At 36.3% G+C, this 10,240-nt stretch overlaps 1 pseudogene; it reads right to left on the bottom strand.

Moving 5' to 3' along the window:
- Window positions 1-8,061: 8,061 nt before the first annotated feature.
- LOC114271316 (fatty acid elongase 3-like pseudogene) lies at window positions 8,062-9,846 on the bottom strand (annotated as a pseudogene).
- Between the last annotated feature and the right edge of the window lie 394 nt (window positions 9,847-10,240).

Here is a 10,240-nt window from a genome sequence, read left to right as displayed (position 1 = left end):
TCATTTAAGTAGGGTTACCATTATGATGACTTTTATGTAATAGGTTTTAATCCCATCCCCCTTTAATGAACTATACACTTGCTCTTTAGTCAAACCTTTTGTTAACGGATTCGTAATATTCTCCTTAGATTTTATATAATCTATTGAGATTATTTCATTTGAGAACAATTGCTTTACGATATTATGTCAACGACAAATATGTCATGACTTACCATTGTACATATGATTCAGTGTCTTGCCTACTGCAGATTGACTATCACAATGAATGCAAATAGCTGGCATAGGTTTTGGCCACATTGGAATGTCTTCTAAGAAGTAGCGAAGCCATTCTGCTTCTTCTTCTGTTTTGTGTAAAGCAATAAACTCAAATTTCAATGTGGATCGTGTGATGTATGTTTGTTTTGTGGATTTCCAAGAAACAGCAGCGCCTCCCAGAGTAAAGACACATCCACTAGTGGATTTTGAATCTTTAGTATCCAATATCTAATTGGCATCACAATAACCTTCTAGTACTGCAGGATATTGAGTAAAGTTCAAACTATGATCACAGGTAAACCTTAGATATCTAAGAACCCGAATGACCGCTTTCCAATGGTCTTCTCCGAGATTACTAGTGTACCTACTCAATTTACTGACTGCATAAGCTATATCAAGACGAGTATAATTCATTAGGTACATTAGGCTTCTAATGATTTGGGAGTATTTTAACTGAGACACCACATCACCTTTATTTTTTGATAAATAAAGACTGATGTCTATAGGTGTTCTAGTTACATTCATATCATTCTTAATAAATTTATCAAGAATTCTCTCAATATAATGAGATTGTGATAATGCATACCCATCAAATGTTTTAGTAATTTTCATTCCTAATATAACATCTCGACCCCCATATCATTCATGTTAAATCTTTTGTTCTGTATTTGCTTAGTTGATTTGATTGTGTTTTGACTGCTTCCAATGATAAGCATGTCATCCACATAAAGACAAACGATGACATAACCTTTGTCAGTGTTTTTAACATAGATGCATTTGTCACATTCATTTATCTTAAACCCATTAGTAAGCATGGCATGATCAAATTTTTCATGCCATTGCTTAGGAGCTTGTTTTAATCCATAAAGAGATTTTACAAGCTGATAAACTTTTTTTTTTTTTGCCTTGGCACTACAAACCCTTCGGGTTATTCCATATAGATCTCTTTATTTAGATCACCGTTTAAGAAAGTTGTCTTAACATCCATTTGATGTATTTCTAAATTACATAATGTTACTATAGCAATAAGCATGCGAATGGATGTTATTCTTGTCATAGGGAAATATGTGTCAAAATAGTCCAGACCTTTCTTTGTCTGTAACCTTTTACTACAAGTCTTGCTTTATACTTGTCTATTGAACCATCTGCTTTCATTTTTCTCTTGAATATCCATTTATATCCAAAAGGTTTAGAACCAAGTGGAAGATTCACCAATTACCAAGTATGATTTTGCATAATGGATTTAATTTCATTATTAACAGCCTTTTTCCACAAAGGTGCTTCAGGACCTGTCATTGCTTCCTTAAAGCTTTGAGGTTTATTTTCTCACAGGTATGTCAGAAAATCTGGACCGAATGATTTTGATGTTCTTGTTCTCTTACTTCGTCTTGGTTCATCATCAGTTAAATCCTATTGGTAGAGACTATTACTAGTCTTTTGTGTTTGATTGTCATTAGTCTCTTGACTTTGTGTACAATCATAAGTTCTTTCATGTGAACTTAATTCTTGTCCTTTCTTATAAGAAAAGACATGTTCAAAAACATAGCATTCCTTGACTCTATAATAATGTTCACATTTATATCAGGTATTTCTGATTTATAAATCAGAAATTGATATGCACTACTATTCTGAGCATAACCAATAAACATACAATTCACTGTTTTTGGTCCTATCTTAGTCTTTCTAGGAACATGAACTTCTACCTTTGCCAAATACCCCCACACTTTTAAGTATTTGTAGGAAGGTGGTCGACCTTTCCACAACTCATAAGGAGTGTTGTTAGATTTCTTGTAGGGTATTCTGTTAAGAACATAATTAGCAGACAATATTGCTTCCCCCCACAAGTTCTGTGGTAAGCCTAAACTTAGTAACATGGCATTCATCATTTCTTTTAAGGTTCTATTCTTTCTTTTAGTAATTCCATTTTGCTGTGGAGAATAGGGTGCTGTAGTTTGGTGAACAATGTAATATTGTGCACAAAATTCATTTAAAGGTACATCATATTCACCACCCCTATCACTTCTAACCATTTTAATGGTTTTACCAAGTTGATTTTCAACTTCAGTTTTGTAGAGTTTAAACATTTCCAAGGTTTCATCTTTACTTCTAAATAAATAAAAATAACAATATCTTGTGCAATCATCGATAAATGTTATGAAATACTTTTTGCCTCCTCTGGTTTGAACAAAATTAAAATCACATATATCCGTATGAATTAATTCTAGAGGTTCGGTTTTTCTTTCAACCGATTTAAATGGAGCCTTAGTTAGTTTTGCTTCTACACAAATCTCACATTTGTGATTAGGATCAATTTCAAACTTTGATATATAATTCAAACCAATTAATCTCCGCAAAGAATCAAAATTTATATGTCCTAATCTACCATACCATAAATTCGACTCAAGAATATAAGCAAAAGATGTGTTATTCTTATTAATAGAATGTTTTGGTACAACCATCATTACATTCAACTTGAAGAGACCATCACTCATGTATCCCTTACCAACATACATATCACTCTTTGTTAATACAAATTTATCAGACTCAAATACAAGCCTAAAACCATTTTTATTTAACAAAGAACCAGAAACTAAATTCTTCCGAATGTCTAGTATGTGTAGTACGTTGTTGAGGGTAAGTTCTTTCCCTGATGTCATCTTCAAAATTATCTTTCCTTGTCCAGCCATAGTAAAAGTAGAAGAATTTCCCATGAAAAGTTGTTCACCATTTACAACCTCATTGTAAGTAGTGAACATCTTCTTATCTGCACAAATGTGACGAGTTGTCCTAATGTCAACCCACCATTCTTTGGGATTTCCAACCAAATTAGCCTCAGACAGCACAATAGAGAGATTAATGTCATTTACCCCGTCAGAGATGTAATCTAATTCCGTCACATTGGCTTGATTGGTGAACTTCTTGCCTGTACTTCCGTGATCCTTCTTAGGGCGGTAGCAACAGAAGCTCGATGTCCAGTCTTACCACAGTTATAACATTTTCCTTTGAATTTCTTATTGCCATTGTTGTCGCCTTGTTTAGGACCATCTCCACCAAACTTCCTCTTTTTGTTATGTGGTTTGTGCACTTGTTCAACCACATTAGCCTTGGACTCAATGGGATTTTTACCATTCATCTTTTCAACCTTCCAGTTATCTTCCTCAATTCTCAGTCTTACAATAAGTTCTTCCATGGTCATCTCTTTGCGTTTATGTTTTAAATAATTTTTGAAATCTTTCCAAGCCGGTGGTAACTTTTCCATGAAAGCAACCACTTGCAAAGACTCGCTAAGAGACATACTTTCATAATGAATATCATGCAAAATTAATTGAAAACTTTGAACTTGAGAAATTACCGTCTGGGAGTCTACCATAATGAAGTCCAAAAATTTACCGACAACAAATTTCTTTGTGCTGACATCCTCTGTCTTGTATTTTTTCTCCAAAGAATCCCATAATTTTTTTGCTATTTTTAGAGGGCTGTAAACATTATATAGCATTAATACAAAAAAATTGACTTTTGACGACTAAATTTTTAGTCGCCAAAAGTCAATTTTTAGTCGCTGAAGGGCTTTAGCGACTAAATGTTTTGGTCGCAGAGTTAGTAGCCGAAGAGTAATCGGGAAAGCTAATTGGCGACTAAAATTAATTTAGTCGCAAAATGTATTCATTTGCCGACTAAACTTTTAGTAGCCAAAAGGTTGGAAAAAAAAAATTAAATAGCACATTTTCGGCAACCAATTTTTTTGTCGCCAAAAGCCTCAATTGTTGTTAACGACTAAAGATTTAGTCGCAGAAAAAGTTTTTACGTACTAAATATATTGGTCGCCTAAAGTAAATACTGGTGTTTTGGCTACTAAAATTTTAGTCGCCTAAAGTCAAATTTTTTTGGCTACTAAAGATTTAGTCGCCTAAAGTGCCACATTTTTTGTACTAAAATTTTAGTCGGCAAATAGTTTTTGTTTTGGCTACGAAAGATTTAGTCGCCTAAAGTCCCACATTTTTGGCTACTAAATTTTTAGTTGGCAAAAGTTTTGTTATTTGTTTTTAGCTACGAAATATCTTAGTCGGCAAATGTTTGATTTTCTTTTGGCTATAAAACTTTTAGTCGCCAAATGTTTGATTTTCTTTTGGCTACAAAACTTTTAGCCACCAAATGTTTTCTTTTATTTTGGCTACAAAACTTTTAGTCACCAAATGTTTGATTTTTTTTTTTTTTTTGCTACGAAACTTTTAGTGGCCAAAAACATGATATTATGTTTTATTGCAAATATTATAATTTCTCCATAACCTGTCTATATTCCATGCAACCTGTAATACGCATATAAACAAAATGATACACATACTATCAATCATTCCACAAGCTGCATCCGTATAGAAAAAATAAATAACATTAACTGTCAAAGTCCATACAAACCAACTATTGTCCAAACTAAAATAATAATTCCATACAAAATATAGAATCATACAAAAATCAAAGCTCTCCGTATTCAAAAATTACATTTACTACCATGTAAAATGACCATTTGACATGGTACAAATTACTATCGTTATCTATACCACGACAAAAGGTGATGTATGTACAAAGACAAAAGTACATCAATGTACCACCAAAAAAACTCATATATATGTACGACGACATAAGGTGATCTATGTATTATGCCAGTAATTATCTATTGGCTGCCAAAAGTTTTCTGTATTAGTAATAGTGAACTGCACAAAAGCCGGGGACGACAAAAGTATTATATTGGTTCTATACAAAAGTGAAATTTCTTTTCCACAAGTCCACGCAACAAAGTCATCTACAAAAAAAAAAAAAAAACAAAACAAAAAAAACAAAAAAACATTAGAATTAGACCCAAAAATGACCAACTTCATGAATGAATTTGGCAACAAGTGACACATAACATATCAAAGAAGCAACCCTCCATGATGAATCAATTATCAGTCTTTCTAAAGTCTTTTGTTATAAGGAACATTGTTAAATGCAAAACAGTATTACTAAATTTGTCATTACTAACATGAAGCAAATGTAACAATCTTCTATTTGTATGCAACATCTATCCAAATTCTGTGGCTAAACCAACATCAAAGCCCAATGTGAATAAAAGTATTCTTTTTACCAACTTCCTCATTAATTGTTTGCAAAAGGCACTTGAATCATTAGATTGGATATAAAACTATCCCTACTTATTAATGTCTATTAGTGCCATTTCATTCAAGATATTGTCCGTGAGAGCGACACGGCCGTTTGGGGGCTGTTTTCAATTTGCGGCCCCAAAAAGCCCTTTTTCGACTAAGTTTCGGGCGTATTCGGCTCTAACTCCTAACCTACGGATCCGAATTACATTCCGTCAGTTGTCACAAATCATATTTGTCATGAGAAAACTGCCCGTGTGAGCCACACAGTGGTTTGGGGGCTGTTTTGAATTTTTGCTCCCGAAACGTCCTTTTTCAACTAAGTTTTGGGCATATTCGGCTCCATCTCCCAACCTACGGGTCCGAATTACATTCCGTTAGTTGTCACAAGTCATATTCATCATGGGGAAGCTGCCCGTGAGAGGCACACGGTGGTTTTGGGGCTATTTTGAATTTTCGCCCCCGAAACGCCATTTTTCGACTAAGTTTTAGACGTTTTCGGCTCCAAATCCCAACCTACGGATCCGCATGATGTTCCATCAGTTTTTACATGTCCTATTTGTCATGGGGAAGCTTCTCGTGAGAGCCACATGGTGGTTCGGGGGCTGTTTTCAATTTTCGCCCCCGAAAGCCCTTTTTCGACTAAGTTTCGGGCGTATTCGGCTCCAACTCCCAACCTACGGGTCCGAATTACATTCCGTCAGTTGTCACAAGTCATATTTGTCATGGGGAAGCTGCTCGTGAGAAGCACACGGTGGTTCGGGGGCTGTTTTGAATTTTCACCCTCGAAACGCCCTTTTTCGACTAAGTTTTGGGCATGTTCGGCTCCAAATCCCAACCTACGAGTCTGAATGACGTTTTGTCAGTTGTGACAAGTCATATTTGTCATGGAGAAACTTCCCATGAGAGGCACACGATGGTTCGGGGGCTGTTTTGAATTTTCACTCCCGAAAAGCCCTTTTTTGACTAAGTTTCGGGCGTATTTGGCTCCAACTCCCAACACACGGGTCTGAATTACATTCCATCAATTTTCACAAGTCATATTCATCACGGGGAAGCTACCCGTGAGTGGCACACGTTGGTTCGGGGGCTGTTTTGAATTTTTGCCCTCGAAATGCCCCTTTTCGATTAAGTTTTGGGCGTATTCGGCTCCAAATCCCAACCTATGGATCTGAATGATGTTCCGTCAATTGTCATATGTCCTATTTGTCATGGGAAAGCTTCCCGTGAGAGCCACATGGTGGTTCGGGGCCTGTTTTCAATTTTCACCCCCGAAAACCCCTTTTTCGACTAAGTTTCAAGCGTATTCGGTTCTAACTCCCAACCTACGGGTCCAAATTACATTCTGTTAGTTGTGACAAGTCATTTTGTCATGGGGAAGCTACCCGTGAGAGGCACATGGTGGTTCGGGGCCTGTTTTGAATTTTCGCTCCCGAAACGCCATTTTTCGACTAAGTTTCGAGCGTATTCAACTCCAACTCCCAACCTACGGGTCCGAATTACATTCCATCAGTTGTCACAAGTCACATTTGTCATGGGGAAGGTGCCCGTAAGAGGCACAAGGTGGTTCGGGGGCTGTTTTGAATTTTTTCCCCCAAAACGCCCTTTTTCGACTAAGTTTTGAGCGTATTCGGCTCCAACTCCCATCTTACGGGTCTGAATTACATTCCGTCAATTGTCACAATTCATATTCGTCATGGGGAAGCTGCCCGTGAGAGGCACACGGTGGTTCTGGGGCTGTTTTAAATTTTCGCCCTCGATACGCCCTTTTTCGACTAAGTTTTGGGCGTATTCGGCTTAAACTCCCAACCTACGGGTTCGAATTATGTTCCTTTAGTTGTGACAAGTCGTATTTGTCATGGGGAAACTGCCCGTGTGAGCTAGACGGTGGTTCGGGGGCTGTTTTGAATTTTTGGGATGGTGGCTATGACATCCATACGGTGGTTCTGGGACTGATTCGTGTTTTTACCCCTTTAACGCTTTTTGGTTAAGTTTAATGCATTTTCAGCTCTAACTCCCAAACTATGTGTGCTAATGACATTCCGTCCGTTGTGACATGTCCTATTTGTCACGGGAAAGGTGGCCGTGACATTCGTACGGTGGTTCGGGGGTTGTTTCCCATTTTCACCCCCTTATCGCCCTTTTTCGGGTAAATTTAAGTCATGCTAAAGTTCAACAAAATATATGTAACTTAACCATAATAATAACTCAGCCAATATAGAAATGGAATAAAGGAAAAACCTTGGGAGGAAGCCTTTTGAGAAGGACCATCAATGTTTGAGAAATCAAATTAGAAAACCGAGGTCCAATTGCAACATACTCCAGTAGCCTGCATTAATGAATGTCGAAAAGACTGATTACCAATGGAATGTAAGGACAAACATATTGCAGAACACAAACTTAGAATAAGTTGAAGTTACCTCTCAATGTCATCTAGGATAATAATGCTTAATGGTAACTTATAAGCATCCTCAAATATACTAAGAATTATTGTATATAATTACTAAGAATTACTAAGAATTATTGTATATAATCTGTCTATCTCCTAACAATTCATGTGTATAACATATATATACTGATAAAATTCATCACTATATTATTGCCCCTGAATCTAAAGTCACACACACACACACACACACACACACACACACACAGAAGAAAAACCCACCACTCAAATATCCTTGTTTTTGGCCATGTCCGTGTCTACATCTCCATCTTTAATGGCATCAAAATCAGCAACCTTTCTCTTCTGAAGATGCATCTTGACATAAATATTAAGAAACAGTAAGAGAATGGCAACATTGAGAACCGAATTGAAGCCCCAAGCCCTAGTTCCATTGTACCCACCTTTCAAAAAATGAAGCAAAAACACACCCACATGGCAAAAAAACATTACAACCGAGAAGAACAATCTGACAAGTGACCACAAAGGGGAAACAAGCACTGGGCAAACCAATGGCAGTCCAAAATCTGTAGCCATAAATAAGAGAGTAAACAGAGGTAGCAATGAGAATGGCAAGAACTTGAAAAGATTGAGAGAATTCGAGCCAGAGGAAGGACATGAAGATGAAAATAGAGTGGTTGAAGAGGCGGAAGAAGGAAAGGTGACGGCCGCGGAGGATAGAGAAGAAGGTGCGGAAAGTATGGAGGAAGCGAGAGAGGTAGAAGAGGTAGGACCAGAAGAAGACGCGGCCGGAAGGGCGGGTGCCGAGGGGGAAATAGAGGAGCCATTGGAAAAGGGGTTTTGGAGCTAGCCTAGAACCAGCAGGTGTCGCGGATCTCGGAGGCGGAGGAGAAGAGGAGGCCGGTGAGCTGCGGTGGTGATGTTCAACGGTGGAAGATTGACGGACACTGGTCGTATGCGATGCTGAGATGAGGGGCAGTGGTGATTGATTCTCTGTGTGACAGAGAGAGACTGAGAGAGAGCAAGAGAGAGAAAGAACCGTGTGAAGAAGTAATAGATTTGGGCAAAAATTTAGGCGCCAATATGAAATATTTCCCAGTAAAATTTTGAACACATCTGCCGACTAAATTTTAGTCGCTAAAGATAGGTTAAAAAAAAAATCATTTGGCGCCTAAAACTTTAGTCGCCAAAGAGAAAAAATAATTTTTTATTTTCCATTTGGCGACTAAATATTTTAATAGTAAAAAATCAATATATGGCGCCTAAATTTTTTTTGTCACTGAAAGTAAGTTTTTGGCGACTAAAACTTTAGTCGCCAAAGAGAAAAAATAAATTTTTTTTAATTTTCCATTCGGTGACTAAATATTTTAGTAGCCAAAAGTCAATATACGGCGACTATTTTTTTTTTTTGTCGCTGAAAGTAAGTTTTTGGCGACTAAAACTTTAGTCGGCAAAGAGAAAAAATAATTTTTTATTTCCCATTCGGCGACTAAATATTTTAGTAGCCAAAAGTCAATATACAACGACTAAGTTTTTTTTTTTTTTTGTCCAATTCTGGCATTTTTAGCCACTAAATTGTTTTTTAGTCGCCAATAATGAATATACCCCGACAAAAAAAAATTTGTAGCTAAATATTTTATTTTTGGCGACTAAAAAAAATGTTGGTCGCCAATTCCATAACTTTTGGCGATTAAATTTTTTTTTAGTCGCCAATTTTGGTCGCCAAAGGTGCATTTTATTGTAGTGCATGTTGTCAAGGCCATTGAGGATGTAGTTTCTGCATAGAAAATCAGAATGTTTCTAGGCGTCTACAGCGGTAACAACTTGCCGATTACTTTTATTCTCTCTAAGTACTGGAGCCTCTTCACGAAGAAACCGGGCTAAATTTAGAGTTATAAGACAGAACAACATTTTCTGCTGCCATATCTTAAACTCAGTACTTTTAAATTTTTTCAATTTTTCTCCATGATTTATTGGAATCTGATCATGGTTCTGAATAGGGACCGGAGTCGTTGCAACGATCAGATTTGGAGTACTACTTTCAGCAGCCATAATTTCTGATTACAAAAATAAAATAAAAAAAACCAAAACACAAATTAATTTTCTAGTTACTAAAACCAGAAAATAAATTATAACATAAAATAATTTTATTTTCCTTATTACTAAAACCAAAAAAATAAAATACTATAATAATTTTCTGTAACACAAATTAATATTCTGCAATCGTTAATGACACCAGTATATTACTACTAGTTGTCAAAGAAAATGAACAGTATATTATTACTATTTGTCAAACAGTATATTACTACAATTTGTATTTTTCAACCAGAATATCACTGTGTGAAAGTACAGAAAAATAAATACAATGAAGACATCAAAAAATGGTCTGTCTTAAGATTGTTAGACAATCTTCATTGTATTTAAAAAATAAATTATGTTTGTATAC

Source organism: Camellia sinensis, chromosome 2, assembly GCF_055761805.1.
Source record: "Camellia sinensis isolate YWXY chromosome 2, ASM5576180v1, whole genome shotgun sequence".
Classification (NCBI taxonomy): domain Eukaryota; kingdom Viridiplantae; phylum Streptophyta; class Magnoliopsida; order Ericales; family Theaceae; genus Camellia; species Camellia sinensis.
This window is presented reverse-complemented; position numbering and strand designations above follow the sequence as displayed.